We start from the raw sequence: 18,429 nt of genomic DNA on the forward strand, positions 1-18,429 counted from the left end.
CAGTACCAGTATATCACGATTTTTCTCATTTTTGAAAACAATAGGTCCTTTATTTCTTACTGGCTTTTCATTTCTAGCTGGCAGTCATCAGTTTTGTTGGCTGACACTAACGTCAGCCTAATCTCTGACATAACATAATTGATATTATATTAGAATATGATTTACTCCCATACTTACTAATACTTTCAAATACTACACAATGTATGTCACAGTCCTGAAGGTCTTTTCTAACTTAACCTGGAAGTCCACAAAATAATACTGCTTGTTAATGACAGCTTTGGTTTATGTGGAGGTATTGCTGAGTTAGCAACATAGCAGTAAGTAGCAAGCCAGTTAGCCACACATGTTAATGCTTGCACCTTACATTCAAGAAGATAACAGAGCCCTTATGCTTTTACTCTTGTTGTTTTGGAAAGGATGTAAAGAAACCATCCTCCAAACTAAACTCTGAGCAGGCAACCACTGCTCAGGCTGTTGAATTCAGTCAAATGAACAGGTAGATATTTAACAGAGAGACTATGATCAGAGGCATGGTCAAATACACTCCCCATTATGACTGTTAAGTGGTCACATGTATTTACCTTGACTCTCAGCAGCCACATTTGGTTATGTTATCCAGCAGAACTTATTAAGAGAGCTGGAGCATTGATTGAGATACCATTGCTAAGTAGATAATTTGCCTCTTCACTTATTACACTCTAATTGCAATTCTGTCTCGCTTCCTCTCCACCTGCACCGCTCTCCTTAGCCTTCCATCCTCCTAAATTGGCTTCACCTGCACACCAAATTGGGGATATTGATCTTAAACATGACCGGAAGGTGGGCACTTGGACTGTTCATCGATGTTAGTAGCCAGCAATTGATCTGATCGACAGACAACAGGCCATAATATTGTAGGAAGTCTTCAGAGAGCAGATCTGAAGTAATCTGATTACATCCTGAAACTCACCATGTCCTCTTTCATTGCCATTGAAAAAGACAAGCCGAGTCATATCCTGTTAGAGGCAGACTCACAGAAACAAGAGAGACGATTAAGTGTGGCCCATCTCTGTGTCTTACTGGATGTAATATCACACATTTCAAAGACTTTCAGCAGGACACTCATAACAAGGACGATAACAGTGTTTAATAAGACTTTTCAGTGGTCTATACAAGTGCCATCAAACATTCAGGGTTAAGTCATGTGATCTAAGAATTATCAGATCTGTCTCCCTTGTCTCTGTAAATTAAATCTCAGTGTCTTCTAAATCTATTTTCTCTCCGATTCAGTGGGTTACTTACTGGATCCGTGTTAAATTAAACAGTCCCTCATTTCAAAATTTGTTAGGCAGCTTTTTAAAACAAGCTATTGTTTTCAGTCTTATTTCTTTTGAAACAAGTTGAATGGAGACTTAGAGAATTTCATTTAGTTAAATCAAATTTTCAAGTGTGAATCAAGTGTTTCATTGTCAGCTTTAGAGAATCCTTGTTCCTCTTTGTTTACTGGCACTTTTCCAGAAACAGATGACGGTACTGTGAAATGTGAAGGGCACAGGGAACTAGTGACAGTACCTTACCAAGCAGTATTTTTCATTTGTCTTAAAGAGACAGAATATACGTATTTGCTTTTTGTGCTGAGAGTTAGGTGAGAAGATTGATCCAACTGTACTTTACAGTTTAGCATAAAGATTTGAGCAAAATTCACAAAATCCCTCTCTCACCACCTTGAAAGCTCACTAACTAAGATGTTATGCTTTGTTTGTTTAACCAAAGTATACAAGATCTTGTCATCACCACAAGGTTGCCAGGCAACCAGTGAAGACTTCAAGAAGTTACTGTTCCCAGATAAAACTGAATGTTTTTAGGCTCACTTTTTTGTACAGATTAAACAAAATATTATTGTACTTCAAAGGTGCTGAATTTTCTTATCTGTGGACAGAGTCAGGTTAGCTTTTTCTGCCTGTTTCCTGTATTTATGCTAAGCTAAGCTAACTGGCTGCTGACTCAGGCCTTATATTTAGTGAGCAGACATGAGAGTGGACTGATCTTTTTATATAACTTCCAAAAGTAAAGTGAACACATCCATTTCCCAAAATTGCACACTTATTTTAAGAAACCTAATGAATGAATGAATTTATGTACGGACAACATCCTCATTTTTACTTTCATCTACATCTCTCCAACTCAAAGTTGCATATACTGAATAGAAAATTATACTCAAGCAACTTAAAGAATACTGCATACTACATCTGAACGCATCCCACATCACCCTGCGCCCACCATCACTAGACCCCGTCTCCCCTCTGACAGGATCATCTCTGATCTGAGGGAGTAATCCATAATTCCTACTGGCTTAAAAACCACAGGATTACCACGTGGAGACGGATCACATTTCGAATTCTGAAATTATCTCAGCCCTTGTCACAGACTGGTCTGATCCAACCTCTGAACTCCAATGAAAACAAAAGAACAAACTACAGCAAGCATGAAAGCTCAAGTGACAGGTGTTTGAATGACAGATGTTAGTGCTGGACAGATGGGTCAGCCGGTTGTCAAGATTAGGAGAGTTTAGATAAAACAAGGATTGTACAGTATTTTTGAGGAAAGCAGCTGAGCCACATGTACAAACATATGGATGGTGTTGTAATTTAATCAAAGGATTTAATGCAGCATGATTGTCTGTCCACTTGATTTTTGTGTTGTACTGGAAGTCTGTCTGATAAGCTTTTCTAGGTTAAACAATAAAAGCCATAATCCACCATTGAATGACTGTTGCTCTTTTGATTCGGTGAAGCACAGGATATCTGAGAATGTTATAAACAATAGCACCAGTCTTTCACTGAATGAATTTGTGACACAGTCATATTTGGAAGTAAAACCGCTGTAAAAACTGTTCTAAAATTATATCAGCAAAATATTTAGATCCTTGCTTCAGCAAACAATGTGAATAGCAGCAAACCTGATTGTGTCTTAAACTTTCATCAGCTTTCATTATGCCACTATTTAGCTTTAAAATGCTCTTTCAGGCATTCTTTTGTGCCTATTAGCATCTATTGAGTGTTCAAATGTTTTGACAAAACACTTTGGTCATGGCAGTTGGGAGTTGCTGCACATATTTGTGTGTCATTGTATGTGTCACTCATGTGCCCTCTTCGTAGTCAGGGTTACCTCAGCCGTGTCTAGTTCAGTGACGACTGGAAGAGATCATTACACGCCACTACACCTGATGGGATGTGTTGACAGCGCTTCAAAGGTGACAAATAATGAAAGAGGAAACAAACAAGACAAACATTACCCATCTGATCCTCCCTTTTTCCTTTGCTCTCCATTTTTTCACTTATTCTAACCTTGCATACCCCCATCCTCTATTCCCAGTCCCTCAACATATAATAGCTGAAGCCATAAGATTACTCACATCACTCTGTAGCGTGAAATACAGGTCATCATGGGAAATGTTGTGTGTCTGTGAACTTGGAGTAATTGCAGCGATAACAGGAATGCATAGCTCAAATAACTGTGCTTATTATTGAGAAGACAAGAATGAAGTACACAAGGTGATGCACAATAATAGAAATATAGAGACAGCCTCCTTTGCCATGACACCCCAACCCCCCATTCCTGTCTTCCGCCTCGTCAAACCTGATAATCCTGACACATGCTAAGGCAACCTTATAAGATACTACACCTCATATGGACAGAGGAAATGGCACATAGTGAGACAAGCACAGAACACTAATCCTCTGCAAGACAGCAGGACAAAATGATTGTGCAGTGCTGGAAGAGACCACCACATGCTGTCAACACCATTTTGCGGTGAGCATTTTGGCTAGATGAGAGTCATGGAAGTGACAGAATATACTGAGATGAGGTAAACTGAACGGAGGGGCTTGGAAGGAAAGATATATTGAGAGTAAGGAAGAATCAACGAGCTAATGACAGAACGAGAGGGATGAAAAGAAGGAATGCTCAAGGAGGGATATTAACAGACAGAAAACAGAGAGAAGAAACGGGGGGGTGTAAGACAAAGAGTGACAGAGAGGGAGCGAGGAGAGAGGAGGAAACGCAGACGGGCATGTTTCTATGGGCGCTCAGGAAAGATTTGGGGTGAGGGAATCTTGCATCATCGCAGCAGGCCAATGAAAAGGCTTGGTTAAAATGTTCAAAGGGAGTGTCCTAGCAACAGCGGAGTAAATACCATAGCAGCCACCATTCCATCTTAGACTGAAAAAAAAAAAAATCCTATACACACACGTACACACTGATTAACACACACATAGAGCGTACGTCAGCTGTTTCAATGCATTGTGCTGTTTATTCAGACATATAAAGACGTTAATCTGCATATTTTGATTAATGACCGTACAGTATAATATGTTTTAAATGACAAATTATGATCAGCATCTCAAACATCATATATATCATATATTTTCTCCATTTATAGAGAAATATACTGTAGATGAGCGATATTCAGTACGATGTATAATTTTAGGTGTTTGTGTACACAACACTGTTTTTACGTAAGTATGTTTATATTTGGCAAATTTCTGTGTGTACTGATACATATTAATATGTGTGTGTATATATATGTGTGTGTGTGTGTGTGTGTATATGTATATGTAATAGTGTGTGTGCATACATGTCTGCATACGAACATAGTTTAAAAAGTGTTTGTATAAATACTGTGTGTCACACAAAAAGAGATGGTAAGTATTATCACTCCCATTGTAACATACTGACACTGCAACATGACCTTCTTGAACACCAAATTATTGTGTGTGTGTGTGTGTGTGACAGTAAATCATCATTTAATCTACTCATATGGATTATATCCAGAGTCAGTAGATTACAGAGGGATAGACAGGGCCCAGATCTTTCAATCTTTCAATTACACACCTCTCCTATTTCTCACCCTCCATCTGTCCATACACACTCAAACACACACAGCACTTCATCATGCTTTCTCTTTCTACCTTAGTGTTAATCCATCTCCCCCTCCACAGCAACGGGCTCTCATTCCAACCCTCTTCTGACTCACACACACAAAGAAGACCTGCAGGGTGACACAGTAGCAGGGTATAGCTTCACCCTTTCTGCTCTCCCTCTCTGCCCAACAGCCTCATGTACGTCCACCAGAATTTTTTCACATTTGAAAGAAACACTCCTGAAAAGCCTTAGTCCTCATTCATTCATCCCTCCATTCAGTTTTTTCCTTCCTGCCTCCCTCCCTCCCTCTCTCCTTCTTTTCCTCCTCCCTGTTTTCCACTCAAGTCACTTACATCCTCCCCTTCTGATCAGCAGTGCAATCTGGGGCTATTGTTTTTAGCAGGCTGTTTGCAGAGATGTCTTGCACAAGCACACACACCTCAAACACCTACCTCACTGTGTGAAATTGGGCGCCTCTGGGTGAACAATTTGTGATATAAGGCATGTGTCATAATGGAGCTGAAAAGGCACGGAGGCAAGCTTGACAGGCAGTTTACCCACATTGTTCGCAGAACACTCCAGTGCATCAATATGATGTATGATGCATGCACTGTGATGGTTCGAGGTCACGTGTGTCCTGTGACCTAGCCATCATCTATCAGTGGAAATAAACACACATTAATACACTCAAGCATATCTGAACTCCATATTCTCCTGATGAGATCCTAATACACAGAGGAAGAATTGATCTTTGTCGAAGTATGTGTGTGTCTGTGTGGATGTTTGCATGTGGCTGTGGCTGTGGCAGTGACCGTCCTGCTCTGGCTAAGCACTGCAGTGAAAGAGGAGGGCAAGCCCCAGTTGACCATCCCCACAGGGTTTGATGTGGTCGGGCCAAAATCAGCTCTCCCTCCCTACTCTGCAGGATTTTGACCACGCTGGTCCTCCACATCCAGTCCTTCTGCCCACAGGCACTACCACCATCCCTCAGCCAAAGCCCCAGTCAGCCACCAGCCTCAGTCTAGAGTCTAACTCATATTCATCCTCCAGCCTCAGCTTCCACCTCCAGCAAAGCCAGCTTGCAACCCTTCTTTTAGGCATTAAATCTAAGACCCCTTCTTTTTACAGAAGCTAAAACTGATGGAGAGATGATGAGAGGTAAAACGAAGAGGAAAGAAGGAAGTGTTGGCTCAGCTTACCGGCTGGGCGTGCAGGAGGGGAGGATGATGCCTCTGACTCTGCTTCTCCTTCCTTCTCTCTGGACCGAGGTGAAACACAGATGGATGCGGGGAACAAAAGAGAAGGACAGAAAGAGACACCAGCCGCTGGTGTCCTGTGAGGGAATGAAGAGAAAATACAGACGACAGAGGATGCGAGAAAGAGGAAAAAAGTCCTTGTGTTGCTTTTCTGTGTCTTCCTTGGAGAGACTCCTTTATCCTTGTGAGCCAGAGGGCTGTGGATTCACCTAAACACCGAGCACACGCACTGCCTCACGCCACACAGCCCTCCCTCTTCCTCTCTCACTCTCTGCACTAAAGACAGCAGCTGTTGGTCTATGAGAAATAGAACGCTATGTCCCCCCTCCCTCTTGCCTTCTCCTCCTACCTCGCTCGCTCACAAAGACCCCCACCACACACACACATTCAGCAAGTCCTCACAACACCCCCTCCCCCCTTTGACTAACTCTCCCACTAGCCTGCTGGCAATAAGAGGAGGGGGCACTACTCTCTGTGTGTGTCTGTCTGTCTGTCTTTTGCTGTGTATTTATGTATGTGTGGTGCAGAGTTGTATTGTGTTTGACATTGTTGCAGCAGCAGAGTGACTTTTTCTGTCCACACGGTGTGAAAGTGAATCATGGTGAGTAAGGATGTGCAGCAGGGTATTTTTGCAAACTGTGTGGGTGACTGCCAAGCATCATTTGCTACTGTGCTGCAGAGGGGAAGGAAATTCACATTATTTGTGGTTATAGTGTGAGGCTGGTTATATTTGCTGTAAGCTGTAAGAACAAACAGCACAGAGCAGCTAGCAATAAACGAGCTGACATTTATGAAACTATAACAGGATTGTAACTGCTGGTTTGGTGAAAATTCCTGTTAGGATACTTATTTCAGGGTCGCAACCTGGAAGAAAGGGTATGGTTAAATGAGCCATGGCTAAATTGTCACTTTGTATGTTTGTGTGTGTGTGTGTGTGTGTGTGTGTGTGTGTGTGTGTGTGTGGTGGGAAGGGGGGTTACAGAATGTCTATTGTCTTGTGGTCTTGTGCCCAGACCAGAGCTTATGGCTGCCCACCCTGGGGACTGGAACAGAGTAAAAGAGCTGAAGACCAAATGCTACCCTTCAGTATTCAACCACAGTTTGTATGTCAGCCAAATTTAGGGCAAAATCCGTTTATTCTGGTGCATTTACGGAGAACGAGAAGAGAAGAGTCGAGTTGATGAAGTCTTCACACTGTTGCCATTATTAATATTTGAACAGGTTGTTGGGTCAAATGAGCACAAGGTGTCATTTCATCTGAATGTGAAAGCTGTAATCAGACTACAGAGTGCGTCAGAGGTAACTCGCTACTGAAAACACTGAAAAAGAGTTACTTTGGAAAAGAGATATTCAAAAATCAAGGTTCACTTAGGTTCACGTGCAATGAAGTCTGATTTGGCAGTGAAAAGAAATGTTGTTTGTTGGACATGGAGGCATGTCGGTCAACCACAGAATAAGCACAGATGAGCTGCAATGTGGCCTCAGTTGGTCATGAGGAAGGACTAGAGGGTACAATTATCTGTGTATAATGATTTAAATAACTAGCATGCTAGTAGCTAATAATACCACCACTTCACAGCTGAGTGGTGGTATTTTATTGTACTGCTCATATCATCAACCAGTCATAAAAAGAAGTTAATTTGTGAACTAATTAAGTTCAGATGTAACAAAGCCCTACGTCGATCTTTGGAAACAACAGACACGCACAGACTCTCTGCTGTTTGCCCAGTCTAACTGAAAAGTAAAGAAAGAGTGTAATGTCTAATAATAAATATGAGTCTTCCTGTTTTTGTGGTAATGTCTGAGAAGTGGATCTTCTGACTGCTACTTTCACATCGCCAAACACCCCGTATTGCTAAACAGACTGAACAAAGGCAGCTTGTAAACACACGCAAACATTAAACAGAGTTCTACTTTCACTTCTCTGTGATCATACATTATTAACACTGCAAATGTGATTTGTAAATGTGTAATACAAATCGGAAAAGTAAGCAGAATGAATTACAATATTGACCAAACCATATTAGAGTGAGACAAAGATATACAATACAGTTACAGCATATTTCAGCCACATACACAAATGTTTGACCATTAGAGTCTTGAGGTACAAATTCAAAAAAAGTGCAGTGTTGACTCGATGTACCAGAATGCACCTGTGCCATCTGTAGTTCATCACAGAGGACTGACAGAAACATGGAAGCGGTGCTGCAGTGGTTGACACCCTCCTGTTAGCTGGCAACCGAGCGCCACAAAGATGAAAAGGAGGTAAAAGATAATAAAGAAGGCAGAATAGAAAGAACAGCAAGAACCTTCTTTTATACTGCTGAGAGAGAGTGCTTTGGCTTTTTATTCAAGGTCTGCTGGAACAACAGTGTGTTTCAGCAGGGATCTCAGATGAGGTTGAAGAATGGAGGAGAACCAGTGTCAGTTTTTCATAAGTGACTGATTATAATAGGTTATTATTAAAAACTCGTGTGAGCCTCATTACAGTGACAAGCACCTCAGTTTTTTATGTTTTTTTACATTTCCTCCACACTACTGAGTTACACAGTGGATTTAATCTGTTTGTCTTATTTGATAAACTATCTTTTAAAAAAGACTGAAATGCTAGACAAAAAAAAAAGTTATCAGTAGGCTGGGGCCCATCTGTTGAGTGAACAGGTGTTGCTGCAGGTCGTGAGGATATGTCTTGAAATTTGAGGCTTGGGCAACACACACATGGTGGCATCTGTTGGTTTTGGTCCACAGCAGTTTAAACATGATGGTCTGTGCTTTCTGCAGGGCGTGTCACTCGTGACTGTGTGATCACACTGACTCACTGTCCTCGTACCAATACGATCAGTTTTGCCATTCTCATTTTTTCTTTTGAAAATGACTCCAACAGAGACTGATATCATTTATTAACTAAGTGTATCAGAATCTGGAAGGCTTTCTGACACTGATATTGTTCACTTGAAACAAGAGAGAGGAAGGTGAGTGTGGCCTGTCAGTGAATAAACATCATCTTCGATGTGAGGCCTTGATTTGAACCCTCCTGATCAGCTGATCCATCATATAGTGAAATGTTCTCACCATACTGTGAAATTCACACCAGTGTCAAGTGTGTACGCGTGTGTGTGTGTGCGTGTGTATGTGTGTCTGTGTGTGTGGGTGTGTGCTGGTGTGTGTGTGTTTGTGTGTGTCACACTGAACAGCATATACTGCAGACCCAAGCTGAGACACATTATCGTCACCTGATCTGGTTGCTTTGCTATGAAAGACGACGGCTCAGCAGTGAAGGAGACCAAAATGAATAAATAACTCGTATCCAAGGATACTGAGGGAGGATGGTGAGTAAGTCAATTTGCATAAGTTTCTAGGGAAAGTTTGCCTCCAGTGAAACCTACTGTATACAGTCTTTGTACATTAATATGAATTAATGATTGCTAAGCTGTTCGTTAACTGCACAGAGGTATCTGTTTCGCTCTCTTTATCTGATGTAACAATATCATAAAACTCCTAAATTCTCCTTTAACATCATGTCAGCTGTGAAGCCAAATGTACTTTTACTCTGATTGTCTGCATTGATTATGATGCAAAAAATAAGGACAAGCCATCTTTTAAAGACTCAGTCTGCAATATGGGAAAGTGCAAGGGAGGAATGGAAGTCTTTCTTAACTGAAATATTAATACCTGAGCATTATTGCCACCCAGCATAAGGTGGAGCACCTTGGATTATTCATATAATGTCTATTATTTTTTAGGTCACTTGTCCCGTCCTGCTTGCCATTGCATGAATGGCAGAGACTGCCTGTGGTGGGTGAGCCTGGCCTCAGATGAGTTTAGTCTTTATGAAGGCATGCTTTATGAATTAGGAGAAGTAAAATGCACAAGAACCATTAAGGTGAAATGCAGCTCAGTGAAAGAGCACCTTGGGGTGAGAAAATCAAAGGTGAAGACACCTATTTCAGGAGGACTCTATGCATAATTGCCACATTTTAAGGTCAAAGGATACATTCAAGAAAAATATCATGGGTCGGTCTTGAATTGTAGTCAGTTTTAAGAAATGCTTGCACTACAACAGTAGATGGTTTAGTTGAACAGGATTTTTTTTTTTAAAGTTATATTTTTATACCTTTAATGATTAGACAGTCAGAGAGAGTGACAGGAAATGGGGGGTGAGAGAGAGGGGAGAAGACGTGAAGCAAAGGACCTTTGGCTGGACTGAAAGCCGGGTCACTGCTAAGAAGGGATTTAAACCTTCTGTACCTGGGGTGAGCGCACTCGCCCACTTTGCCACACATCACCCCAGAACAAGGTTTCTTTAATAAGTATGTTGACATTAAAATTAGACTAACCTTTTCTGAACAGCAATCACTGTGGTCACATCTGCGAGATAATGGTCAGAGCCAGAACACAAAGTCTAAGAGAAACGCAAGCAAGGAAGAATCATTAAGTCAATAAACTCACTGAAGTCAGTTGCAATACCTACTTAAACATTGCTAACACTGACTAGCATTAGCAACTATATACTAGTTGTCATACCAGACCCAGAAAGGTTGTTTCCACAAAAACCTTGTTTGTGTTGATTTGAGGAAGGACATGTCTTATTGCATTTTATCATTTGTACTTCCTGTTTATAAGTTGATAAATGCTGATATTACTTCTTCATTCATTATGTCCTCATTGTGAATTTCCCCGTTGTGGGACAATAAAGGAAAATCATATCTTATCTTATCTTATGACATACATATGTTACTCGAGTCTGTGTCAGTTGGGTCTTAAGATTGTTTGAAGTTTGAAAATGAGAAAAATAAATCTGTGGGAGTGGAGTTACAAAGAACTGAGCTCACCAGACTTCTGTAGCCCCCTCCTCATCTCCACATGAGGCTCACAGCTCAAGGCTGCCTTAGCCGCTAGCAGCATTACATACCTGACTCTCCTTCTGTAGACGTCAGGTTTTCACAAGGGAAAAAAAATGCTTACAACAATATTAGATTCATTCTGGTTAACTGATTTCAATTTTTAAAAAAACTGGCCATCATGAGTACTGGCAATCTTAGTGCAGTGCTGAATCAGTACTCTTATGAAGATAATTTTAAACCAGTCATTATTTTATAGGATGAGGTTCACCCAGTCCAAGGGTGTCTTATTTCTTTCATCAAAGGACAGAACACCTGACCCCTGGACTAATCACGTTGCACTACAGACGGCCATACTGAAGCCCACTCTCCCTCCATGACTCTCACCAGCTAAATGTTAGACTTCTATATCAATGAGTATGTGGGCAGCTGGTGAACTGGCATCATGCAGACTCTACTCACAGCCTCACAATCGAGGAAAATGAGAGCTTTGTAAATGTATATAATCAGTGTGTGGGCCAACTTCGGCTTTTGACATGAGAGGTAAATGTAAATGTTGCTGGAAAATGTTCTGTCTCTCAGCAAGATTACCTCAACCTGACACACGAGCATCCGCACAGAGACACATTCACCTGCCTCTTTTCGCCATCCAATCCCTGGCCCTCCCTTTCGCTGTGCCTATTTCTGTCGTCTCATTTGGAGTCATTGACAGGAGCGTGGTAGCTCGACACCCACCCTCCTCCGCCCCATCCCTCCATCCACTCTCCTCCATCCTCCTCCCTTCTCACCGTGCCGTTACAGTCGATGTGGTCTCCCTGCCCCTACAACACCCCCGCCGAGCTCACGCGGTTAGTACAGTCTGCCTGTGCTCTCTCCTTATAAGGGCAAAATACATTGACAGAGGCAGAGAGAGAGGGCTGTACCAGCACAGACAGGCAGGTATGGGGACAGTGGCTGTAACGAGAAGGGAGAGGGAGAGAGATGATGCAGAGGTAGAGGAGCAGAGACTGGGAAATAGTGAACAGGGAGGAAGGATGAAGATGGAAAGGGAGAGAGCAAGTGATGGGGATTGTGTGATAAGGAGTAGGCTTCATCTGAAGCTCTGAGGCTTTTGACAGCAAATAGCAACATTTTTTCACAGGAGGATGCCAATAGCACAGATTTTGTGTCAATCAGTTATCAGTCTCATGCAAATAGTATTTCAAGATTTAGATTTTCTCCCTGATTTTCATTTCATTACTGTGAAAAAAAAATCTACAAAGAAAAACACAACTTAGTTCCCTCCAAAATCCATAATAATGATCAACACCAACAGTACTGAGTACTTTAATTTGAATGGCAAATGTAGACCACAAATCATAGGACTTGTTTAATTAACAAGTTCCTAAAATGAACAATTATGTGAGTATATGCATCAGTCGTGTTTATAAATAGAGAAGTCAATCCCAAACCTTACAGTGTAATGTAAAACAATCTGATTATGCACAGGAGGCTTTGGCTCCACAGCTTTCTACATTTTTAGCATTTTCCTCATTCTTCAAAGGTCATATCAGCAAATAATCAGCTGAGTGCTGAAAGTCGATCTGCGCCTGCTCTGATGCTACAAACCGCATCATCAACATCCTGTTGGCCTAACTGAGGTCATGCTCTCATAAATATATCCCAGAATGCTTTTGCACATCACCTTATGACCAACTGAACTTTTTCACTCGCTATCGAGTAAGTACTGATCAGTCATACAAACAGAATGCTCTGTATCCATTCAAATCAAAAATGGAAAGGAATGGGTGATAATATGCTGTTTCTAATAAAAAGTCAATGTTCAACAACGACAGCATTTTAATATTTCATTTGAAGTGGGGGGGACTTGCAAAAGATACATTAATAAAGAAAGAGGAAAAGCAATGTAATACCACACCTCCCACGATGGATTCCCCTCATACATGCCTACACCCCTCAAACTGCATCCTCAGTTTGCTATGGAGGAAGTCTCGATTCCCAAGATGAGATAAACTCGATGTCAGGGTTATTTTCTGACCCTTGTCAAAGCTACAAAAGACTGTTTTCACTGGCTCAATAGTAAACCCCATGAAGAGAAAACTAATCATAATGGGTAAAGTCAGTGGAGTGACCCTTTAATCTCACCATTAAAAACACGAAAACACATTTCCAGTGGTGAGAAAAGATAGATCACAAAACCAAGTCATAATCATTTAGCAACAAATATTAGCATCTCTTTTTCCAATTTACTCACAAAAGTACTACATCAGTTTACCATTGTGCTTATAATACTGTTGAAAGCAGGATGGACAGAAGGATCGAAATGCAGCAGAACGAGAATTCCTTTTCCTCATCAATATGTGGCACCTACATTACCCACAATGCAGCTTAGCCGCTGTTTGGCTGGTGGTTCAGCTTATAGCATCAAGGAATTAGCTTCAAGCAGAGATGTGGAGCAGGCTACAGAGGTCTAACTCTTTACACACCATAATATATACATTCGACACAATTTGTGATAAAAGATAAATACATTTCATGTAGGTAGAATAGTACCGTTATGCAACTGGACATGAAGTTTTCTGGAAGACGTCTCACCTCTCATCCAAGAAGCTTCTTTAGTTCTGACATTCATTCTACATTTCATGTAGAATAAGAGTCATCTTTGAATGAAAGTGTGTGGGAGAGTCAGGCACATCAAGTTTTTTTCTTTTAAGCCCTTGTGTGTGTGTGTGTGTGTGTATGTGTGTGTGTGCTGGTTCTGTTGGTTCAGCTGGAGCTTTTCTCAACGTCACACCTCCAGTGTGGCAGAAGGCCTGGTCTGCCTGCAAGGAATGGGCAGGTGCTAATTAGGCCAGAAGCTTCTGAATGGAGGCGCCTGCCATGAATGGAGCGAGAGGGCCTCATGTGATCCATGTGTGTTTGTTCAATGTGTGCAAGTGTGTGTGTGTGGTGCATCAGCCTCAGCGGTGCCACAGTCTGCATAAACACACCTCCTCGCTGTGTGCTGGTATCTGTCTCAGTTAAGTTAAATAGACCCCTCATTTTGTGACAGAGGGATGACCCCCCCTTTGGGAAATGATGAAGGAAGAGAGATGCAAATCCATTTAGTCACAGGTCCCTGAGTGGGGTAAAAGACAGACGCAAAGAGGGGAAAAGAAGGGAATTAAACCAACAGAACACAAGGCCGCTAAGTGTGTCAGCATCTAAGAAAGGAGGCAGGCGGGGGGGTGTGGGGGGCGTCGTTGATGGCAGAAGGTTTGTGTATGTTTGTTTCAACATGTTATCAGTATGAAACATCTGCTCTTGTTAATCTCTACCAACCTGTAGGCAATACTTAATTTATTCTGAGTAATTCCCCCACAGGGACAAAACTCAAACCCACCCTACAGCCCACGCAACTGACTGGATCCTCGAAGAAAATAGATCAGATGGATACGAAGGATCTTGATTCAGAGGGAGTTTAGAGATAAGCCTTTTCTGACCACCTTCCCTCCTGGACTATTGTACAGTGAACTATCTCCTCCACTATCCTCCCGTCATGTCTTTCAATTGGCATTCTCTTTGAAGGAATTAGGGAATGAAAACTGTTGAGAGAGAGATGAGACTTGATAGCTGTCCCTGGTGTGTTGGTTATGTAAAGAGGCTGTGATATAACCCAAGAGGAGAGATGGAGTTTATGGGATGAATAAATTGAAGGACATGCAAGAATCAGGTCACAGGTTTGCACCGATAGAGATTTGCAGAGTGATTGTATAAGCGCAGATGAACACAAAAGCCTTTTTTTTGTGTAAAAGTGGCTGTAGTTAACAAGACGGTGCAATACATTTATATAAGATTTATTATATGTTGCATTCAAAAAAACCTTACTGGCTGCCTATACCAGGACAAATGGGAAGAAGACAGGAGGTCAAGGGAAGAGGGGGTGACAGTTTTGGATTGTAGAAGAACTTGGGTATAAATTAGGTTTAGAAGTTGGAAGCCTCTGGTTATGCAGTAAAATTTTACTTCTCTCTCAGTTGTGGCAGAGGCTCAGGTGTTCACCAAGTGGAAGGTGGTTCAATTCTCCGACTGCATGTTGAAATGTTTCTTTATCAGATACTGAACCTCACACTGCTCCCGATGGCTGCTCCAAAAGTGTGTGAGTACATGTCTGAATGGCTGAGTTCAGAGATATCAAAGACAGCTTGGGATAGAAAGCAACTTCTGTAGCTAATAGAGTTTTATTATTTATCATATTTTATATTCAAGTTAACATTTAAGTGCTTTTGTTTTAATTCCAAGTGAATGTGTCACACACGGTTTGGCCCATTTTCATGGTTCAGCTAATGTGAAAGAACATAAAGTGTAGGCTATAAGCCTGCTGGTCCCCTGGCTTTACACTGTGAATATTTAATATGTATGCCAATTAAAGTAACGTCCTTGCAGTACAATTTATTTCATTATGTATTTGCTCCCTTTGTAGCAAGACACTACTGATGTGCAAAATATTTACCCTGTGATTTGCTTGCTTTAACTGAAAGCTTCACTTTTTTTTTCTTGTGAATTACTACATTTTTCATCTTCAGGCCCCTTCAGGCCCCCCTAAGTGCCCACCACACAGACAACATACAGTCTGTGACAGGGGGTCCAAAGCTTTGTTCTAGGGCTCACATGTCAAAAAGTGTGGGAACCACTGCAGTAATGTATGGTAACACTGATTTATCCACTTGCAGCATAAAAAAGACTTCACATTACTCATGTTGATGATCCAGGCTGACTTTGAGAAGCCATTGACTCACAGTGAGATGTGACGCACAGTTGAATGACACACGGTGACCAGTTACTGGGTAAAGGGAAGGGGTTAACACATTATTTGTGTACGTGTGTGCATCTGCATCTGTGCCAACAGGGGGAAGCTGCAGGGGTGGGGGTGGGGTGTCCTAGAAATTGGCAATTGCCCCTCACCCTTCCCCCCACGTTGGGCACACACATGGACAGTGACAGACTAGAAGAGGAGGAGGGAAGAAAGCCAAAGAGAGAAGATGGAGAGATGCCAGCATGTCTTCCCCTTGGCACCAGATGATCCTCACGGCCTGCCTGCTGCACACTCTTTGTGCAGATCCATTTAAACGCTATCAGTTGAAAACAGATCCTGGATTACCACAGCTTCAGGGGTGAGCGTGCATATTCCCTATAGCCCATAGGAACGACTCCACCTCCTTCTTTCTCTCTTCAGACACAGACACCCACTGTACTGTACATCCCGCCATATCTCCATATGTGTCTAGACTGAAAGCTTCCCAGCAACCCCTAGTCATTCAGACCTCTCCTTTCCCCCTGAGGCTGAGCTGATTAACAGTAATAGGGAACAACAATGCATGCTAATGTGAATTATAATGGACCAGTGGAGGCGAACTTTGGCCCCTACACTCCATATGAGGGCAATGGCACAGTAATGGTGTACATGGGCCCTGCGGGGACAGACCAGACAAAAACAAAAGCGTGCCAGACTGTAGGTTAATGTAAGTGAAAAGGACAGCGAAGCCCCTGGAGGGAAGTGTATGTAGGTCCTCAACATGGCCCACACACAAAAAGATGAGGAAATCAGTTTATTTTGAACTGCACATATACTAATGCCTGCCAGTGTACACACATTTAGGCAATGAGATCACCATGTAGCCCCAACTTTCATATAGGATAAAAAAAATTAATTGCACTCAACCTAAAAAAAAAGCATTTTCTGGTTCCAGAAAAGGTGATATTTTAGAGATCGTGTGTTTTTTACTCAAGAGCAGCCAAGTGTGGTCGTAGTGTTTTTGCAGGAGCCGCAGCAGTCGTTGGCCTCGTGCCTCCTCTCTCCTCCCTCACCTCCTTTCAGTGGCCAGCTGTTGTTCAGCCATCCCCATCTTCCTTCCTCTCCAACCCCCTCTCTGGCCTGAGCTCTAAGGCAGTTACAGCCAGGCGGTGATCAGATGGGAGATGAGTGGGGTGGGTGGGGAACCAGCTTTAGGGAACATTTCAACAGCAGAGATATAGAATGAACCAAGAGAATGTACACACACACACACTGGCTCTTATCCCAAGTGACTCCCAACTTGTCTCACTCAGGAGAGGCAAAGAGGTCAGGATATTTACTCTGGAGAGGATCCCTCTCTGTCTTTGGTCCAAACTCTCTCTCTCTCACACACACACACACACACACACACACACTCAAGATAGAGACAGAACTTGTCCCCTTTCACCTCATCTATCACTCAACAAATTGGTCTCTGTCTCCCATGCAGTGTGTGGTGTCTGGTTATAAGGAGCTGTTAGAGAGGGAGCTGACAGCCATAACTGACATTAATGAGACTCATCTGATATTTCTCTCACTCTCTCCAACTCCTTCACCCAGTATTTTCTTGCTCCTCTTTCCTTTGCCATGTTCATTTCTCCCACTGTCTCTGTCATTCTCTCATCAATGGATAACTAATGATGGGGGCTGAGGAGGAAAACTGGAAGGAAACTGAAGACCCAGTGGAAGAACCTGTAGAGGCCCGTATTAATTACTCTGCTTTGATGTCTTACACAGGAGTGTTTTACACAGGATTCCTCATGTTTGGGGTTGTCTAAATACGACTTGGAACCATTTCTTATGAAAACATATGCTCGTTCATCCAGTCATTAATAGTTTCTAAGGTAGAATTAAAATCTGGTGACTGTTATACATTGAAGATAGGATAGGCCTTTATTAGTCCCTCAAATTCTCATTTTGGGTGCAGCCTGAAAACTAAAAAGGCATAAATTAAAACCACTTCCTTATATATTGAAAATATAACACGTATCCAAAAAATGATGTCTCCATGTGATCCTCAGACACCTATGGCAGGTGCCCCCTAAGAGCCCACTGTTCGTCACAGACACTTCACACATAGGTAAAAACGTATGTAAATCTCTCCCCTCTGGCAGCATAACAGGCTACTGTGTGCCAAAGTAAGCAGAAACAAGAACTGTTTCTTCCCACAGGACACCACACTCATGAACAGCTCGCTCAGCTACATGACTGTCTCCCTCCAGCGTCTGTACATTACCCTCCAGTTACTACTGTAATAGATGTGTGTGTGGGGGGTACTTTTATACTGTGCTGTACATACAGCCACTCCATTTAATGTATTGCTCTGAATTCATACACTACATATTCCAATACTTTTTGTCTTACTTTTTATCCTCGCACTTCTGGTACATACCATGACCAACCACAACACCACCTTTCATATAAGTATCAACTGAAAAGCCCCATCATGTCTATTTGGTTATCTGTTTACTGTTAATTTCTGTTACTTCAAGTAACTATTTTATTTTTATTATGTTTTTATTTATAGTACGTACAGCATATTTATGTTTAAAATTCCTAATCCCTCCGTGGGTTTTTTTTTTTAGCTCACCTGTGATGTGTGAGCATACTTGCCCTT

At 41.9% G+C, this 18,429-nt stretch overlaps 1 protein-coding gene across 2 annotated transcripts in view; it reads right to left on the reverse strand.

Moving 5' to 3' along the window:
* fam49al (family with sequence similarity 49 member A, like) overlaps window positions 1-6,444 on the reverse strand; it is a 31,390-nt gene extending 24,946 nt beyond the window's left edge. The window contains exon 1 of one of the 2 annotated variants that reach the window (XM_046417873.1): window positions 6,102-6,444. The gene's annotated coding sequence lies outside the window, so the exon portion shown is untranslated. The remainder of the gene's footprint in view (window positions 1-6,101) is intronic. The other variant, XM_046417869.1, reaches the window with a different exon arrangement.
* Between the last annotated feature and the right edge of the window lie 11,985 nt (window positions 6,445-18,429).

The sequence above is a fragment of the Scatophagus argus genome, chromosome 17 (genome assembly GCF_020382885.2).
Source record: "Scatophagus argus isolate fScaArg1 chromosome 17, fScaArg1.pri, whole genome shotgun sequence".
Lineage (NCBI taxonomy): Eukaryota > Metazoa > Chordata > Actinopteri > Scatophagidae > Scatophagus > Scatophagus argus.